This window comes from Oratosquilla oratoria, chromosome 1 (assembly GCF_046742065.1).
Source record: "Oratosquilla oratoria isolate Oo_2021 chromosome 1, ASM4674206v1, whole genome shotgun sequence".
NCBI lineage: Eukaryota > Metazoa > Arthropoda > Malacostraca > Stomatopoda > Squillidae > Oratosquilla > Oratosquilla oratoria.
The window spans coordinates 129,115,561-129,135,560 of NC_134777.1; the positions used below are offsets into that span (position 1 = coordinate 129,115,561).

Sequence of the window (20,000 nt, forward strand, 5' to 3'; positions counted from 1 at the left end):
AGAAGTGGTAGTGTGTCTAGATGGGGGAAGAATTTGAATGAGAGATTTTCAACAATCGGGTATGAATTGGGAAAACAAAGAGTATATTGGTCGAAGGTGGAAGGGAAGAGAAGATCAGGATGGTCGAGGTGGCAGTGGATCGAAGGTATGAAAGATTTCATTAACGATTAAAGGTACTTAATTAAAAAAATAGATAAAAGTCAAACCTGGTGGTCGCCTCGTACCATTACAAAGTAGATATTTCCTACCTTCATTAGTTATAATTACAAAAAAAGGCCAATTTTATAGATAGCTAGAATGTCGGAACTAGAAAACTAGGTCAATTTTTATTTTATTTTCATTTATTCTTTTTATTATTGTTTTAATGCTGGAAAGCGTTCTTCGCCCTCCCCTCCCCCCTCCCATCCCTCCTTCTCCCCACTCCTCTCCCCCCTTCCCTCCTCTCCCCACCCCTCCTTCCCTTCCATCCCTACCCCTCCCCCTCCTTTCTTTCCTCCTTCCCTCCTTCCCTCCACTCCTCTCCCCTTCCTCCCTCTCTCCTTCCCTCCTTTCCTCCCTCCCTCCTTACCTCTCCTTCCCTCCCCTCCTCTCCTTCGGTGCCCTTCTTTACAATGTACATTCATTTCCTTCTCCATTTTCTCAGAGTTTATTTTGTATCAATTCTTAATCGGTTTCTCGTTTTCTCTTCATATCTTATCTAAGTGAAGCCTTGTTCGTTTATTACCCCTTCTGGGCTGAGAGAGAGAGAGAGGAGAGGAAAGAGAGAGAGAGAGAGAGAGACTATATCAAAATGCTATTAACCTACATGTTTCGGTGGCAAACAAAACCAGGTGTTTCTTAGCTTAGCGTGGGAGTTCAAACAACAGAATGACCTTACTCCCACCCACCCCACTCCCACTCCTACCCCACTCCAACTCTTTCCCTGACTCACATTCATCCCCCCACTCCCACTCCTTCCCCCACTCCCACTCCTTCCCCCACTCCCACTCCTTCCCCCACTCCCACTCCTTCCCCCACTCCCACTCCTTCCCCCACTCCCACTCCTTCCCCCACTCCCACTCCTTCCCCCACTCCCACTCCTTCCCCCACTCCTCCCCCATTCCCTCTCCTCCCCTCATTCCCACTCCTTCCCCCACTCCCACTCCCACACCCACTCTTCCTCCACTCCTCCCACCCCCCACTCCCACTCCTCCCCCACTCCCACTGCCCTCCCCACTCCCATTGCCCCCGATCCCACTCTCCCACTCCCCTTCCCGCTCCCACTCCCCTCCCCCCGCTCCCACTTACCCCGAGAACCTAAATTCATTATTGAAGAGTCGCAGAGCACCTGCTGCGCTAATTGCAACCTATCCCTCAGCTCTCCTCCCTCCTTTCCCCTCTCCCCCTCACTCCCCTTCTTCCTTGCTTATCCCTCTGTACCCGCCACACATCTCCCCCTCTTTCCCACTTCCCCCTCTCCCTCTCCCCCTCTCTCCTCGCTACCCCTTCTTCCCCACTCTCCTCCCCTCATGTCCCCCTCTATCCCTCTCCCCTGCTTCCCCCCTCACCCTGTCCCTCGCTATACATCTCCCCCGTTACCCCTTCCCTCCTCCCCCTTTCCCTTCCTCCCTCCCCCTATCCCCTCTCCCTCGCTACATATCATCCCCTCGGCGTTTTCGCAGCATTGCTTGTGAGCTGAAGACGACGAGGAGGAGGAAGAGGAGGAGGAGGAGGGGGAAGGGGCGGCCGGCCGGCACTCCTTTTGAAATATTGAAAAATTCCTTTTGAGCCTCCTCCCTCACTCACTCCCGCTCTCACTTACTCCTGTGCTCTCACTCATTCCTTCTGTACCTCCACTTTTCCTCATTCCTCCCTCCCTTCCTCCTTCTCCTCCCTTCCTCCTCCTCCTCCGCCTCCTCCTCCTCCGCCTCCTCCTCCTCCGCCTCCTCCTCCCCTCTTCCTCCCAGCCCACACAAAGTCACCCTCTCCTTCGCTCTCTCTCTCTCTCCCACTCTCTCTCTCTCTCTCTGTCTCACCTCTTCATCACCGTCGTCGTCATCATCATCATCATCACCACCACCACCATCATCATTGTCATCATCACCATCATCATCATCACCATCATCATCATCATTGTCATCATCATCACCATCATCGTCATCATCATCATCATCATCATCATCATCATCATCACCGTTCAAGCTACTCTTCCAGCGCCTTCGCTGTATGACTGAAGGGGTGGGGGGGAGGTTTACGGTAGGAGACGCTTCGCGGCGTCTCGACATTTCAAACAAATGTGGACAATTTTGTCAACACTAATGATTATAGTGTTTGCATTGCGTAGAACACATATATTTATTTATGTATGTATTTATTTGTTTATGTATTTGATTTGTTTTTTTGTAATGCTAATTCTCGTTCTCTCCTTTTTTCAGGTAAGTTGTTGGCCAGTCATGTTCTCTGCAATTGCAAAAGTAAGATTCTTGATATTTTATCCGACTATTTTGACGTGTAGGTAGAGGGCTCCCCCTGGCCTGAATAAAATCGCCTTGCGGGAGCCAGAGTCAACGATTAAGTCGTGTTTTTTGCTATTTATCATTTATTTGTTATTGATTTATCTATTCTGGTTACCTATGTTATGTATTTATTTGTTATTTGTTTTTGTTATTCGTATATATATATATATATATACATACATATATACATACATACATACATACATACATATATACATACATAACGTAGGTAGGAGTAGGAAACACAGGAGTCATAGTCTGAGTTTATTCCTGACCAGTTTCGCAGGTATGCTTTCTCAGGAATAAACTCGGACTAAGACTCCTGTGTTTCCTACTCCCACTTAGGTCAACCTGTCAGAATGTCTCAACATATGTGTGTGTGTATGTATATATATATATATATATATATATATATATATATATTTTTGTCTGGGTAGATTACCTTTGTGTTGGTTTAACCTCCTTTTAAGACCGTTATTTAACAGTCATTTGCGTAAACCGTTTTGTAATTGTAATTTGTGGGGAACCCTTGTGTAACTGTCATTTGTGGGGATTGCTGTGTAACCATCATATAAGGACCGTTATAAAACCGTCCGTTGGGAGACGGTTATTTAACCGTCATTTGAGTTGGGGTGAGGGCCATTAAGGCCATTGGTGTCATGATGTGGCCAATTTAAGTAAATGTCGTTTTCCTTGTGGCCCATAATGTAACGGCCAAGTTACGTTACATTCTGAGGTAACGTTCATATGCCTGAGTAGTCCGTTATGTAACGGAGACGTTACTCTTAAAAGGATGAAGTGTAACATTTGTCCGTTACCTAGTGGCCTTGTGGTGGCGTAACGGGTTTCGTTACTATCCGTTACGTAACGGTGGCGTTACAATTAAACTTATGAAGCCGTGTAACGGATTTATCCGTCGCTTAGTGGCTTTGTGGTGGTGTGACGGGTTTCGTCACGGTGTCGGCTGTCCGTTACGTAACTGATCATAATGTAACGGTCTTCCCAGTACTTCGTCCTCTATTTCTTCCCCCCCTCAGATGAATAAAATCACCTGGCGGCAGTTTAATAAACACTCAGAGACGCAAGTAGGTCCCTTCCTCTCCCCCTCCCCTCCCCCTCTAACTCCCCTCTCTCTCCTCTCCCCTCCCCTCCCTCCTACCTCCCCTCCCCCTCCTCCCTCCCCTCCTCCCTCTCTCCCTCACTCCCTCTCTCCTCTTCCCATAGTTATAATAATATCAAATGACGGCAACTAGAATAGAATAATTAAAGTGTGACATAGATATTTTCCCCTCTCTCCCCTTTCATCATCCCTCCATTTCCCTCCTCACTTCCCCTCACTTCCTCTCCCCTCTTTTTCATCCCCCCTCCTTACTCCCTTCTTCCTTCCCCTTCTCCCTTTCCCTTCCTTCACTCCCCCCCTCCCCTCCCCTCCCTCCCATCCCTCCCTCTGACCTTCAGACCTCCTATTCCCTCTCCCCTCCTCCTCCTCCCTCTCCCCTCGACCTTTTCCCCCTTTTTCGTCTCCCCCTTTTCCCCTCTTTTGTCTTCTTTTCTCCTTCCCCTCATCCCTTGTTTTCTCTGTACTCACATGTGAATGTCCCCACTTTGTCCAGGCTCTCCCCTCACCCTCCCCTCCCTTCCCTTCCCCTTCCTTCCCTTTCCTCTCGCCCTCCTTCTCCCCTCTCTTTCCCACTTCCATCTCCCTCTCTGTTTTCCTTCCCTCTCTCTGTTTTCCTTCCCTCTCTCTCACTCTTTCCCTTCCCCTCACTCTCACTCTTCCCCTCACTCTCACTCTTCCCCCCACTCTCACTCTTCCCCTCACCCTTCCCTCTTCGTGTCACAATCCCAAACGGATTGGTCGAAGTACAAAATCGGAAGAAGAAAAGACGAAGACGACGACGAAGAAAAAGAAGACGAAAGACAAAGAAAAGAAGAAAAGACTAAGACGGTGAAGACAAAGATGACGAGGACAGAGAGGAGAGACCGCGGCAGGAAGAGGAGGAAGAGGAAGAGGAGGAGGAAGAGGAGGAGGTCGTCACGCAAGGTTGTTCACCTCGACCGCTGACGCGTGGGTATGAGGCCTCTCCCCCCTTCCCCCCTTTCCCCCTCTCCCCCTTTCCCCCTCTCCCCCTTTCCCCCTCTCCCCCTTTCCCCCCTTTCCCCCCGGGGAGAGTTTCCTCCATCTCCCTTCTGTCTTTCTGATGACACATGACACACTCCCCTCCTCTCCCCTCCCTCTTCCTCTTCCTCTTCCCGTCAGCCTCTCCACTTCCCTCCTCTCCTCTTCTCTCTCCTCCCTCCCCTCCTCTCCCCTTCTCCCTTCCCTCCGTTTCCCTCTCCTCCTCTCCTCTCCTCTCCTCTCCTCTCCTCTCCCCGTCTCCTCTCCTCTCCCAGCCTGTCTTCTCCCCTCTCCCTTCCTCTTTTCCTCTACTCTTCCTTCCTCTCCCCTCTCCTCCCTCTCTCCTATTCCTTCCTCCCTCCCCTGTACCCTACTTTCCCGTGCCCCAACTATTATATCGTCTCCTTTTCCTCTCCCTCTCCCCTCCCTCTCTTTTCCCCCTCCTCTCCCCCACCTCTCCCCTCCTCTCCCTCTCATCCTCTCCTTTCATATCTTTCCAATACCCTCATCTCCCTGTCCATCCTCTATTGCCCCCTCTCTCTCCCCACCCCTCCTCCCCCCTAATTCCCTCCCCCCCTTCCCCTCACTTCCCCTCATTCTCTATGACCTTGCCGAGTCCCAGTAGACCTTGTTCAGTCTACGCACTCACTCTTTCTCCCCTCATTTTCCCTCCCCTCTTTTCCCCTCCCCTCATTTTCCCTCCCCTCTTTTCCCCTCCCCTTTTTCGCCAAATATTCCCTCCTTCTATCCCTCACTTCCTCTCCTCGTTATCTTTGGCAAGAAATGTGTTATCGTTGTTTCGTATCTATCGCCATTGTTGTTGTGATTCCTATTGATGACGTCATGTCGGTGAGAGCACGGCGGCCATTGTTGCCTCGTGAGCGAATTTCCGCGACGTAGAAAGGATGACAAAAACGATTATGAAGTAGATATGAATAAGGATTTTATTTTTTATTTTGTCTTCTTTCGTTGTCTTTTATTTTATCTTATTTTCCTGTTGATTTTTACGGGTTGGTAGGTAATATTCGGATAAAAAAGATTATCTGGTTCCCAAACAGAATTTATTTATTTTTTCTTTCTTTCTTTTATTTTCTTTTTGTCCCCGGACTCTAGAAGAATAAGAAGAAAAAGAAGAAAAGAAGAAGAAGACGACGAAGAAAAAGGGGGATATCGTATTTCCTCATACAACTTCCATGCCTTTCCCCCTCCCCCTCCTTCCCCCTTCCTTCCTTCCCCCCCCCCTTTCCTCTTAGGCCTCTTCCATTTCCCCTCTCTTCTCCTTTTCCCTTTTCCCTTGCTCCCTTCCCTTCCCCTCCCTTTTTCCCTTCCCCTTTTTCCTTTCCCCCTTCCCCCTCCCCAACTCCTCCCTTTCTTCTCCCCCTCTCCTCCCTTCCCCTCTTCCCTTCCCCTCTTCCCCCTTCCCCTCTTCTTTCCCCTTTTCCCTTGCCCCCTTCCCTTCCCCTCCCTTTTTACCTTCCCCTTTTTCCTTTCCCCCTTCCCCCTCCCCAACTCCTCCCTTTCTTCTTCCCCTCTACCCACGTGCCTCCTTCCCCTCTCCTCCTTTCCCCTCTTCTCCTTTTCCCCTCTTCCTTAGCCCCCTCCCTTTTTCCTTTCCCCTTATTCCTTCCCCCTTTTCCCCTCCCCAACTCCCCTTTCCTCTTCTCCTCTACCCACTTGCCTCCTTCCCCGCTCCTCCTTTCTCCTCTTCTCCTTTTCCCCTCTTTCCTTGCCCCCTTCCTCTCCCCTCCCTTTTTCCCTTCCCCTTTTTCCTTTCCCCATTTCCCCTCCCAACTTCTCCCTTTCTTCTCCCCCTCTACCCACATTCCCTCGTCTCCCTTCCCCTCTTCCCCCTCCCCTCCTCCCTCTCCCCTCTTTCCTCCTCCTCTTCCCTCCTTCCACTCTTGCCCCCACTTTCCCCCATCCCCACTTCCCTTTCCCCTCTTTCTCTTTCCCCTCTTCTACTTCCCCTCTTTCTCTTTCCCCTCTTTCCTTCCCCTCACCCCCTTCCCTCTTTCCCCCTTCCCCTCTTCCCATCTTCCCCCACCCTCCCTACTGTACACCGTGGGGGCTGTTCTTTGTCTTTTGTCAACAGGAAAGAAACGCGGGTGTACAGTCTCCATCAAATCGTTACTATGTACAGTCTAGAGCAAAAGTTTTGACACACGCCACAGCTCACTCTCTCTCTCTCTCTCTCTCTCTCTCTCTCTCTCTCTCTCTCTCTCTCTCTCTCTCTCTCTCTTTGCGGAACACATTTTCCAATATGTAATTTAGCTTACGTTGAGGTCATTTTCTTAATTAGATTTAAGAATATATGAATTTTATGTCATGAAAATCTGGGTGGGCCAAAGCTTTTGCACGGGACTGTACTTCAGTCCTTCAGGCTGTGGTTGGCAATAACCAGCGCTTCTATCCCATCGGTGAAGATGCGGAGTCGGTAGAGGAAGTCAAAGAAAAATGTAAAAAAAAAAAAAAAGAAAAAAAAAAGGACTGTCTGTAAGGATAGAAACGCTGGTAAAGACGCTCCATAGTACTTCATTTGTTTGGGCATATTCCTCCCCCCCCCCATTCCTCCCCCCATCCCCTATCCCACCCTCATGTGTTGATAAACGACCATGCAAACTAAGCTCTATATATAGTTGGGTGGGAGAGGGGGGGGGAGGAGACTGTGTGGTTTTGAAGCTTGGGTACAAACCTAGGAATGTTTGTGCGTGCGTGTGTGTGTGTGTGTGTGTGTGTGTGTGTGTGTGTGTGTATGTATGTGTATGTGCGTGTGTGTATGTGTATGTGCGTGTTTAATCACGACGGGTACTTAATATGTTCCCCCCCTCTCTCTCTCTCTCTCTCTCTCTCTCTCTCTCTCTCTCTCTCTCTCTCTCTCTCTCTCTCTCTCTCTCTGTCTCTCTGTCTCTCTCAAGGCGGAGGGTGGTGGTGTTGTCTATCTGGTAATGTATCCCAGGATGCTGTTCTGAGTTATCTTATCCGTTGAATCGCTCGGATGTCCCCAGATGAATTCCCATCATCTTGACCCTCGTGATGGACTCGTGATCGACAGCTGATCCCCTTTCGGATGAGAGTTTGTATAAATCGATCTGGGTAATGTTATAAACGTACCCACAATCGTCCCTTGCCCAAGGGGAGACAGTAATGACTTCCGTTACTATCAGGTTTTTATGCCTTGAGCGGAGTGCGGTCTTGTGTCGAGGGAGTCTGTGGTAGTCAAAAATGTGTGACTACAACATTGATGGAAAATGATAAACTGCGGTCTTTTGACAGCCGTTTAATTTAGCTGCCACCATATGTTGTAGTTGCGCAAGTGGTAGCCGTTGATACTAACCACCGGTAAGGTGTGTGTGTGTGTGTGTGAGTGTGTGTGTGTGTGTGTGTGTGTGTGTGTGTGTGTGTGTGTGTGTGTGTTGAAGTTCCAGTTAGGAAAATTTTTTGAACATCGCTTGGAAGTTGGTCGAATGTCCGCGGATAGGGAGGAAGTATCCGGGGTAGGGGGGGGGGAATGACAGGGATGGATGGTGGGGGGAAATGTCCAAGGATGATGGGGAAACGTCCGGGGTGGGGGGAAGATGTCCAGGATGGGGGGACGATGTCCGGAGGTGGGAGGAAATATGTCCGGAGGTGGGGGGAAAGATGTCCGGGGTGGGGGGAAATATCCGAGGTGGGGGGAAAGATGTCCGGCAAATGCCCGGAATTACTAAGATACTCAAGACATTCCCCCCGTCTTTCCCTGAGCTCATGACGGCGGGTGGGAGTAAGGGAGGCATGGGGGGAGGGGGGAAGTCTCCATGTGCTCTTGGTATCTAGGTTGTACCGGGGGAGGGAGGGGATGGGGGGAGTAAGGGGGGTTACCCCTTGTGAATGAATCGCTTCCCGTATGGGGTAGTGGCAGCACAAGGTTTATGCAGATGGGGGAGACTATACTGTAGAGGCGCCCCTATGGACCCGAGACACGCAGGCTTCTTTTACGATTGGGGAAAATAATAATAGTAATAATAATGATAATAATAATAATAATAATAATAGTAATTATTATTATTTTTTTTTACATCTGTATCGGGTATTGATTGAACGAGTTTATTTCAATAATTGAGAGACTTGAATAACACCCCTGCGGACCAGAGTCACACATCATTCCTCTGTGAACGAAGACTAATCTTTGTTTTGCCATTTCCTTCCTTGTATACCACCACCTCGACTCCCTTTCCCCTCTTTCCCCTTTCCCTCTTCTCCTTCCCTTTCCTTCTTTCGCTCTTCTCCTTCCCTTTCCCCCTTTCGCCTCTTCTTTTCCCTTCTTCCCTGGCCGCCTTCCCTTTCCCCTCCCTTGTTCCCTTCCCCTTTTCCTTTACCCCCTCCCCCACCTCCCCCTCTGCTTCTCCTCTACCCACTTCCCCCTCTCCCACCTCCCCCTCTTGCCCCCTTTAGTGCGATATTACCCCCTAAGGATAGAACCGCTGGTTATTGCTAACGAAATCCTCAATGACTCATTTGGGGAATGCAGTAGAGCAGGTGGTAACGCCCCCTCTCCCCCTCCCCCTCTCCCCCTCTCCTCCCCCCCCTCTCCCCTCTCCTCCCCCCCTCTCCCCCAGGAAGCGGTCCCATCTGGTGGCAGATGGCGAGTCACGCAGACGCTTCCCCCCCTCTCCCCCTCTCCCCCTCTCCCAGCTGGTTGCCAAGGAACCGCCAGCTTTTCAGTTTCCGATGTCCGTGGGAGAGGCTCCCCCGTTCGATGCTTTATGTAAGCTGATTTATTTTGTTATATTTGTTTTTGTTTTATTTTATTCTATTTTTTACTTTGTTTTTGTTCTCTATTTCCTTTTAGTGTTCCTTTTTCCGTTGTTCTATTTTTTGTTTTATTTAATTGTAGTTTTATTTTATTTATTTATTTTATTCTCACATTCCTCCCTCCTCCCCTCTCCCCCTCCCCCCACTCATTCTCACACTACCCATCCACTCAGGGCAAAGGTGACAGCTTTGTCTCGACCGCTAAGCGCCTCCTGGCGTAAAACGGGGACGGAAGCGGGACTTGCACCCTTCACAGGAACGGTCGTCGCTGGCCGACAGGTTGGCTTGCTGGCTGCGTGCGTGCGTTCGTGTGTTCTTGGAGCGTTGCTAAGCAACGTATCGTCTCTTGCTTTTCCACGCCCACTCGTCCCTGTCGTCGTCGTCGTCGTCGTCTTTGTTGTCTTCGTCGTTTCCGTCGCTGTCATCTTTTTCGTCTTCGTCGTCATTTTCGTCTTATATGTCGTCTTCTTCGTCCTCTTTGTCATTGTATTTTCCGTCGCTGTCATCTTTTTCGTCTTGTCGTCTTCGTCGTCGTCATCGTCTTTGTTGTCTTCGTAGTTTCCGTCGTTGTCATCTTTTTCGTCTTAGTCGTCTTTTTTCGCCATATTTGTCATCTTCTTCGTCGTCGTCATCGTCTTCCTCGTCGTCGTATTCATCGTCATGTCTCCATCCTCCAAGCTACCCAAGTACTTGAGGCAAAAGTGACGATGTCTTCCTTAGCGAGGCGTCTCCTGGCGGAGGATTCCGTTTAGAAGCTGAGGTTCTTGGAAAAGATCCTTAGGGTTCGAACTCGGGAACGCTGTAACCCATGGGCCACCGCCGCTGCCGCCGCAGAAGGGGGGAGGGGCGTCAAGTAGCAGCGTCGCCCTTGAGAGAGAGAGAAAACAAGAAATCTCACTTGACCTCGAGGGCAGTTGCTTTGTACACCTCCTCCTCGTCCCTTTCTCCTCCTCGGTCTCCTCCTCCTCTTCCTCCTCCTTCTCTTCCTCCTCCTTTTCATCCTCCTCGTCCACTTCGTAGAGCTTTTGAATTTAGAAATGAAGAAATTATTTTTAATCTTTACAATGCCCCAGTCAGACCTAATCTAGAATACTGTGTACAGTGCTGGTCTCCATATTACAAGAAGGATATACAGAAGTTAGAAAAAGTGCAGCGTAGAGAAACAAAGCTCATTCCTAGGTTGCGGAACAAACCGTACGAAGAGCGCTTAAGTGAACTAAATTTGTTTAGTTTCTCGAAACGGAGAACAAGAGATCTGATTGAGGTCTTCAAAACTGTCAAAGGAATTGAAAACATGAATGTAGAAAAATATTTTAAAATTGACACCTCTAACTCAACTAGGAGTAATGGATGCAAGATTGTAGGAAAATGGTTTCAAATAGACATACCAAAGTACTGTTTCTTCAATCGCGTTGTTGATATATGAAATGGTCTGCCATCCAACGCCATCGATTGTTCCACTTGTAGAGGTATTCAGAAAACATCTCGAGGTGTACTTAGCGACAAATCCCCGACTAGAATTATTTACATATAAATAAGAATATATATATATATATATATATATATATATATATATATATATATATATATTACTTATTTTTTTCCTGTGGGGCTACAGGGAGAAGGATGCCTAGTCCTAATCCCCGTCACGTTTTTATCGTCTCTTCGTCTCAAGTGGGAAGACTTGATGGCAATATTCTTTCCCCCCACCACAAGGTAGCCTTTGTTTTCGGCTACCTCCCTTATTTGTGGAAAAAGCCTTTGTTATATGTATGTGTGTATATATATATATATATATATATATATATATATATATATATATATATATATATATATATATATATATATGAATGGTAATAGTGATAATAGTAGTGATGGTATTGATAATTATTAATGGTAGATTAGGTACCGAAACAACCATCTAAGGACCAATAGGTCTCTTGCTGTTCGTTTATCCATGTAACTTCTCTTCCTCCTCCTCTCTCCTCGTCTTTGTCCTCCTCCCCTTCCTCCTCTTGCTTCTTTTTCACGTCCTCTTCCTTGTACTCTTCCATTTCCTCCACTTCCTCTTCTTCCTCATTTTCTTCTTCGTCTTATTCTTCCTCTTCTTCCTCATCCTCTTCTTCGTCTTATTCTTCCTCCTCCTTCTCCTCCTCCTCCTTTTTCACTGTCACCATCTTTTACACCATTGCCACCAATATGTGTGTGTGTGCGGGGGGGGGGAGGTTGAGAGGTATTGAGAGAGAGGATGAGATATTCAGAGAGAGAGAGAGAGAGAGAGAGAGAGAGGTGGGGAGTCATGTACAGAATCGCCTGAGATCTTTGTCCCAAGGTATCCTGAACTTGTAAGACATCATTTATCCTGTGTTCCCTGTGGAGCGTTGGTTTCAGTCGCCCCCTCGGACAACGCTGACGCGGGTTCGATCCCAGGAGATGCTGGTAAATGCTCTTTGATCAGGCAGTCCTAGTACGAAAGGCAAAGGTGCTGGGTAGTGGCATTATATATCTTTGGTTCTAGTTTCTTTCTTATTTTTCATATTCTATTTATTTATTTACTTATTTGTGGGTTATATATTTTGTGCATTTGTTAATTTGTTTTATCATTTATTTGATGTATTTATTGGTTTATTGTTGTATAATCGTTTAATGATTTATTTATTTGTAATTTATTTTTTGTATTGGTTGATTTGTTTGTTTATTGTTATTATTTATTTATCTATTGTTATTTATGTATTCATTCATTTATTTCAATAATTCTGTTATTTGTTTTTATTTATTTATAAAGTTATTTATTATTTATCACTTTTGGTTGTGTGTTGACGCCATGGTTGTCCCCATTTATCATCTGATGACGTCATGATGAGCTGGTGACGTCATAACGATTAACTGATGACGTCATAATAACCAAACGATGACGTCATACTGATAAGCTGATTGGCACACAACTGACAGCACCTTGTCAGCCCATCAGCTGACGACGAATCATAAGCTGGTAGTCACGTCAGATGGTTTGCAAACCAGCTTTGTGTTTCGCAGATGGTGATGCTTCCTTGCACCATCTGAGTACTGCCCGACAGATGGTAAGTGTCCCACGCGGCTAGGCATTACATCACAGGAGGATTTGTTTCTCGAGGAATTGACTCCTGACAGCTGGCACTGAGCGTTGGCACCCGCTGGTACTCGGTGCCGCTCTCTCTCTCTCTCTCTCTCTCTGAGCTTGAGAGGAGCAACCAGTGATCCTTCGAAGGGGAATGGTTGTACACCTGTGTACACACACACACACACACACACACACACACACGCACGCACGCACGCACGCACGCACGCACTTACACATATGCACTTACACTCTCTTTCTCTCTATTTCTCTCTCTCTCTCTCTCTCTCTCTCTCTCTCTCTCTCTCTCTCTCCAAGGCTTCATTTTATTATTCTTTCTTTTCCATTCCTTCTTTATTCTCTTCCTCCTTCCCCTTCTTCATCCTCCCCTCTCTTCTTCCTCACCCTCCTCTTCCTCCCCCTCCTCTTCTTCATCCTCCTCTTCTTTCTCCTCCCGCATCTTCCTCTTCCCCTCCTCTTCTTCCCTCTTTTTCTCCTCCCCTACTTTTCCTCCTCCCCCACGTATTCCTCCTCTTCCTCACTCTCCTCTCCTTCCTCTTCCTCTTCCCCTCTTCTTTATCCTCCCCCTCCTCTCCCTCTCTCTCCTCTTCCTCCACCCCCACCTCTTCTTCCATTGCCTGTTTGGCTTCCCTCACTTTCTCCTCCCTTCCTTCTCCTCCCCACTTTTGCTCTGTCCCCCCCCCAGTTTCTTTACACACTTCCCCCATATGTAAGTTCCTCCCCCTTTCCCTCTCATCTATCATCCCTCCTCCTCTTCCTCCTCCCCTCTTCCCCTCCTCTTCCTCCTCCCCTCTTTCCCTCCTCCTCTTCCTCCTCCCCTCTTCCCCCCTCCTCTTCCTCCTCCCCTCTTCCTCCCCTTCGTCCTCCCCTCCTCCTCCTCCTCCCCTCCTCCCCCTCCCCTCCTCCCCCTCGTCCTCCCCTCCTCCTCCCCTCCTCCCCTCCTCTTCCTCCCCCTCCTCCTCCCCATCGTCCTCCTCCCCTCTTCCCCTCCTCCTACTCTTCCTCCCCCTCCTCCCCTCCTCCTCCTCCTCCGCCGTACTTTGATATTTATTAAAGGATTCCTGCAAAGTCCCATATCCTCCATACCCCTCCCCCCATCCCCTTTCCCACTCTTCCCCTTACTTCCCCCACCCTTTCCTCTCCTTACCCCATTCCTCCCCTCACTTCCCTCCCTTCACTCTCCTCCCCTCACTCTCCTCCCCTCACTCCCCTCCCCTCACTCCCCTCCCCTCACTCTCCTCCCCTCACTCCCCTTCCCTCACTCCCCTCCCCTCACTCCCCTCCCCTCACTCCCCTCATTCCCCTCCCCCCACTCCCCTCATACCCCTCCCCCCAGTCGTCTCTGTCGCCATCTGGGCGATCGGCGGCGGAACTTTGACATGAAAGGGATGAGGGTAGGCTGCTAGCTCGCTAGCTCGCTCGCTCCCAATTCGCATCGCTTCGCTTCGCTTGGCGTGCGTTGCCTCGTCTCTGATGCTCGTTTGGCTGGACTCGTAGGCGTGGTGGTGCGTACACACACACACATACACACACACACACACACACACACACACACACACACACACACACACACACACACACACACACACACACACACACACACAGCGGGAACAAAGGCATCCATGAATATGTCTCTGTTCATAAAAGAATGATGCGTAGCTCTGGCCCGTAGGGGCGCCGCTAATGACCCTATTTGCACTCTAAGCGAAGTAGGAGTCTAAGAAAGAGTTAATGAGAGTGTGCAAGGGAGGAGGAGGAGGAGGGAGAAGACGAGAAGGAAGAGGAGGGATAAAAGGAGGAGGAAGAGGAGGAAGAATGGGGAGTTACTTATACCTACGAACAGCAACAGACCTCTTGGTCCTTACAAGGCTGTAAAGTAGGATGAAGAAGAGGAGGAAGAAGAAGAAGAAGAAAGGAGGAGGAGGAAGAAGAAAAAGAAGAGGAGGAAGAAGAAGAAAAGGAAGAAGAAGAAAAGGAAGAAGAGGAGGAGGAAAAAGAAGAGGAAGAAGAGGAGGAAGAAGAAAAAGAAGAGGAAGAAGAAGAAAAAGAAGAGGAAGAAGTGGAGGAAGAAGAAGAAGAAGGAGTAGGAGGAAAAGGAGGGGGAGGAGGAGGAAGAAAAGTAGGATGAAGAAGAAAAGAAGAAGAGGAGGAGTAGCAGGGGTAGGGGGAGGAGGAGGAGGAGCAAGTGCACATGTTTGTCGAGATGATGTTATCGATCACCCCGTGTGCGGACCGTAGATCGACTACTCTTGCCTGGATAGTTCCCGACTACGGACGCTTGATCGACTACTCTTGCGCTGGATGGCGCGGCGTTTGGTCTTTCTGTGGTTGACGGCAGGTCACCATTTTAGCAGGTCGCCTACTCAGCAGGTCGCCTATTCAGTAGGTCACCTATTCAGCAGGTTGATCTACTTACAAGGTCGCCTGATTAGCAGTTCACAGTTAACAGGTCGACTACATACAATGTCGACTGCTTAACAGGTCAGCTATCTATCCAGTCATTAGCAGGTTGCCTACTTATCTGAACTTTTTTTTTAATCCTCTTTGTGTACTGAAACGCTCACACACACACACACACACACACACACACACACACACACACACACACACACACACACACACACACACACACACACACACACACACACACACACACACACACACAACCTCCTATTTCTTCCTCTGTCTCTGTTTGTTGTTTGTCCCTCATAAGTCTCAAGTTTTGTTTGACGTCAAGTCGTTCGTTCAGGAAATGAAGACTGATGACGTCGTGTCGCTCGGTCTTCGAGTCGTCGGTCGTTGATGGAATCGTCAACATATTCTCCTTGAGTCGAATCCTTTCTGGTTTAATTATATATTTGGTATCTATAAATCTTCTTTTTTTCATTTATTCTACTTCATATTTTACTTTCTCCTCTTCCTCCTCTTTGGAAGTCCAAACTTTTTTCACGGAATCGATCAGCCCGTGACGTCATGTCGTTTCCTGTGTTCGGCCCGCCTGTGACGTCACGTCGTTTCTGTGGGGGACCAATCAGCATTGGACAACTTGCCAACATCTTGATCCAATAGAATTTCAATTTCGCCCTCTATTCAAGTTGTTTATCTAATTTTCATTCATTTAAATATTTATCTATTTTAGTTCTTTAAAAAGTTTTTCACAAATGCCCAACACAGCTTATGTATTATACATTCCTACTGCATTAATACAGTATTGTTTACAAAGATAAAATAATCTTTGGTAATAAATCAAATGCACATCACCTCGTTGGTACATCTGGTCCAAAGAGGTGCAGCTCACGGGAGTAGCTTGGAAGGAAGGAAAGAAGGAAGGAAAGAAGGAAGGAAGGAGAAAAGGAAGAAAGGAAGGAGGAAGGGAAGGGAGAAGGAAGAGAGAGTACAAGATAAGTCATTGGTGGCGAAGGAGGAAGAAGAGGAGGAGGAGGAAGAGGAGGGGGTGGAGGAGGAAGAGGAGGTGGAGGTGGTGATGATAATGATGATGATGGTAATTTTTTTTATCTTAAAAGGAGGAAGAGGAGGAGTACAAGGTGGAAGGCTTGGGGTGGGGGAGTCGGGGGTGGGAGTAAAGTCTCTCTCTCACTCTCTCACTCTCTCACTCTTTTTTTCTCTCTTGTTTCTCTTTTCCCTTTTTTCTCTCTTCTCTCTCTATATCTGTGTGTCTCTACCTCTCTTTCTCCCAGTCCCCTTCCCTTCTGGCTTGGGCAAAGCCAAGACAAGACGAGACAAGACAAGAGAGCGACCCCTGGCGGCGGCGGGAGACGAGGCCAAACTGGGTCACGAGTCATCTTTGCTTCCCCTTTGCAACTACCCCCTCCTCCTCCTCCTCCTCCTCCTTCTCGCCCGCCTCCGCCACCACCGCCTCCTCGGCCACCTCCTCCTCCTTTTCCTCCTCCTCTTCCTCCTCCTCTTCCTCCTCCTCTTCCTCCTCGCTCTCATCCTCCTCATCCTCATCATCATCATCCTCGCTCTCCTCCTTCTCCTCCTCCTCCTCCTCCTCCTCCTCCTCCTCATCATCATCATCATCATTCTCGCCCACGTCTTCCTCCGCCTCCTCTGCCCCTCCTCCTCCGCTTCCTCTGCACCTTTTCCTCTCCTCTTCTTCTGCCCCTCCTCCTCTCCACTTCCTCTGCCCCTCCTCCTCCTCCTCCTCTTCCTCTACCCCGTCTCCTCCTCCTCCTCTCCCCACCTTTCTCCCCTCCTTTCCCCCTCCTTTTCCCCCTCCTTTCCCCCCTCCCCGCTGGCGCCCCTTCTGGAGCCGACGTGGGACGTGGTTGCCATGGAAACGGCGGGATGGGCCGGAGGTCGGTCTCTCAGCCGCCGCCGCCGTATATATATCGACTGGTGTGTGTGTGTGTGTGTGTGTGTGTGTGTGTGTGTGTGTGTGTGTGTGTGATGTAATCTGGTGGTGGTGGTAGCGGAAGGGTGGGTGGAGGTGGTGACAATGATGGGTAGTGTGGTGCTCAATACGCCTATTGTCACCTGGGGACGGTGTTGGTGGGAATGGTGTTAATGATGCACTGAATGGTGGTGAGAAATGGCATTGGTGGAGATACTAACGTGGTGAAAGATGGTGAAAATGATGAAAATATTTGCACAGATAATGGTGACAGGAATGGATGGATGGTGCTGCATTTTTGGTGTAAATAGTTGTGTGGTGATAGTATTGGTGTTCAGTGGTGATAGTAATGAATTAATCATCACTGTTCACCACCCTCCTCCTCCTCCTCCTCCCTCGTTTTTTCCACCCTTTTCCAGGGGTAGCCATTTGTTCTTCAAAGACCTTTTGAGGGGAAAAAATCTAAATTTGTTCTAATCTAGTAATAGATCTAGTTTTTCTCTAGCTCGTTCTAGAAGAAAGGAAGACGTCATAATCTAGCTAAGAATATTCTACTTGTGTTCCTAGAAAGGCGAAAGTTGGTCAAGAACAAGAAGAACATGCAGAACAAAAAGAAGAAAATCACCGACAATTTGGGATTAATTTATAACTGGTCTCCGACCATAAGAACAATCCTCCGTGTTTCTGGTCCGTAGGGGTGTCTCTACAATTCTTGAAATATTGTCTGCATAAAAGTGGAATGGGGGTAATGATAAGTAATGGGGTAATTTATGGGTATTTTCCATAAATTACCACAAGGTAAAAAAAAAATTGCCCCCCCCTAATCCCCTCCCCCTTTCCCCTTCCCAATTCCCCCCATTTCTCCATTCTCCTTTCCTTCCCCTTTCCCCCTTCTTCTTTTCCCCTCTCCCCTTTCCTTCCCCACACCCTTTCCCTTCCTCCCCCTTTCCTTAACTTCTCCTCCTTTCCCTCCCCCCTCTCCCCCTGTCGAATTTCTTTCTTTTCCCCGTCCCCCTTCCCCCTTTCCCTCCCCTTTTCTCAATTCCCCCTGTCCCCCGTCTCCATTTTCCCCCTCTCCTCTCCGTTTTCCCCCTTTCCCCCCTTTCCCCCCTTTCCCCTTCCTCCTTTCCTCTCCGTTTCCCCCTTTCTCCCCTTTCCCTCCCCCTCTCATCTCTCCCCCTCTCCCATCATTCCTCCTTTACCTCTGTCATCATTTCAGCAGGTTTCAGTGAAATCCTGAAACTTCATGAAATCTTCCTTTCAAAAGCAATTGAATCCTTAATGGCTAAAAATCACTAACTTTGTTATTTTCGTTGATGTTATTAGTAGGAGCACTTTTATTATTATTGTTATTTCTGTCATTTTAATTCCTGGTCCGGGGATAGAGTGCCAGCCTACAGGTTGTGCGTCCCTCCCCAACCCCTAAAAAAAAAAAAAAAAAAAAAAAAAAAAAAAAAAAAATAATAATAATAATAATAATAATGATGATAATAATAATATATATATATAGTGACAAACAAAAATAAACAAATTATATTAAATTAGTAGAGAAACGAAAAATAGATCAGACAAAACAATATAAATGAGGGGAATCCTAAAAACGAAGGAAAATATAAAATAATGTTAGAAAAAATAATAGATTAAATAAATAATAATAATGGGAAAAATAGAAAAAAAAATCCTTGGGAGCCCCCACCCTTTCCCCTCTCAAATCCCCCTTTCCCCTCTCCCATTTCCCCCTTTTTCCCCTTTCCCCACTCCCACTTCCCCACTCCCACTTCCCCACTTTCCCTTCCCCCTCCCTCCTCCCCTTCCCCCTCCCTCCTCCCCTTGCCCCTCCCACTTCCTCCTCCCTCTTCCCCCTTCCCCCTCCTCCACCCTCTTCCCCCTTCCCCCTCCTCCACCTTCATTCCTCTCCCCCGTCCCTCTCCCTCTTCCTCCTTCCCCCTTCCCCCTCCCTCTTCCCACTCCCTCTTTCCCCTCCCATTTCCCCTCTCCTTCTCTATTCCCCCCTTTCCCTTCTCTATTCCCCCTTCCCTCTCTCCCTTTTCCCCTCCCCCTTTCCCCCTTCCCCCTCCCCGTTACCCCTCTCGTTTCCCCCTTTCCCCTCCCCCATTCCCCTCTCCCCTCCCCCATTCCCCTCTCCCCTCCCCCATTCCCCTCTCCCTCCCCCATTCCCCTCTCCCCTCTCCTTTCCCCTTTTCACCTCTCACTTCCCCCTCCCCTATTCCCCTTCCCCCTTCCCCCTCCCCCTGAAGGCGAATAAAATCGCCTGGCGACAAAATGCGATAATCATAAGAGTCGAGTCCCCCCCCCCCTGCGGTCGGCGGCGGTCGCCCGCAGCAGCTGGTTCTGCTCTCCTGTTTTGCAGCAGCTGCTGCAGCTGGTTCTCCGCCGGGCTGCTGCTGCTGCTGCTGCTGCTTGGCCAGTTGGATACAATCAATACCTTTGGTGGTCGCGGTGGTGACCATCTGGCGCGTCTCCAGCTGGAAAGGTGTCGCGCACACACACACACACACACACACACACACACACACACACACACACACACACACACACACACACATGAGCATATAGCGGGTGTACAAACATATCCTTTCTTTGTCTGTCTCTCTCTCTCTCTCTCTCTCTCTCTCTCTCTCTCTCTCTCTCTCTCTCTCTCTCTCTCTCTCGGTCTGTCTGTCTGTCTCTCTCCCTCTGGAATAGAAATACAAATATTAGGATTTTTACCTTCTTTTCAATTACTTTTATTTTAGTAAATTCAAAATTATTTTCATGGAACTGTAAATTGCGCTACGTGTCTTAAATGAACTTGAAATTGCTGTCCATTTGAGTAGATAGAATTAAAAAAACAGTATTTGATTCAGGAATATTTTATGAATTATATAAAAACTTGTTTAGATTTTGTTTATGATATATTTACTTATTTTTTCTATGTTTTTCATTTTCGTTTGATTTCTTTATTATTTCAATTTGCTTTATATTATTTTCATTCTATATATTCTAGTTTATATTTTGTATTTAATTTTCGTTCGATTTATTTTATTTTATTTGCTATAAATTATTTTCATTCTACAGTATATATTCTAGTTTATGTTAATTATATTTTTTATTTTCGTTTTT

The 20,000-nt window shown here is 48.0% G+C and overlaps 2 protein-coding genes across 8 annotated transcripts in view; both read left to right on the forward strand.

Moving 5' to 3' along the window:
- Window positions 1-146, forward strand: part of LOC143026880 (uncharacterized) — a 164,500-nt gene extending 164,354 nt beyond the window's left edge. The window contains exon 13 of the mRNA XM_076187671.1: window positions 137-146. The gene's annotated coding sequence lies outside the window, so the exon portion shown is untranslated. The remainder of the gene's footprint in view (window positions 1-136) is intronic.
- Window positions 1-20,000, forward strand: part of Galphao (G protein alpha o subunit) — a 264,299-nt gene that overhangs the window by 135,369 nt on the left and 108,930 nt on the right. The gene's annotated exons all lie outside the window — the stretch shown is intronic.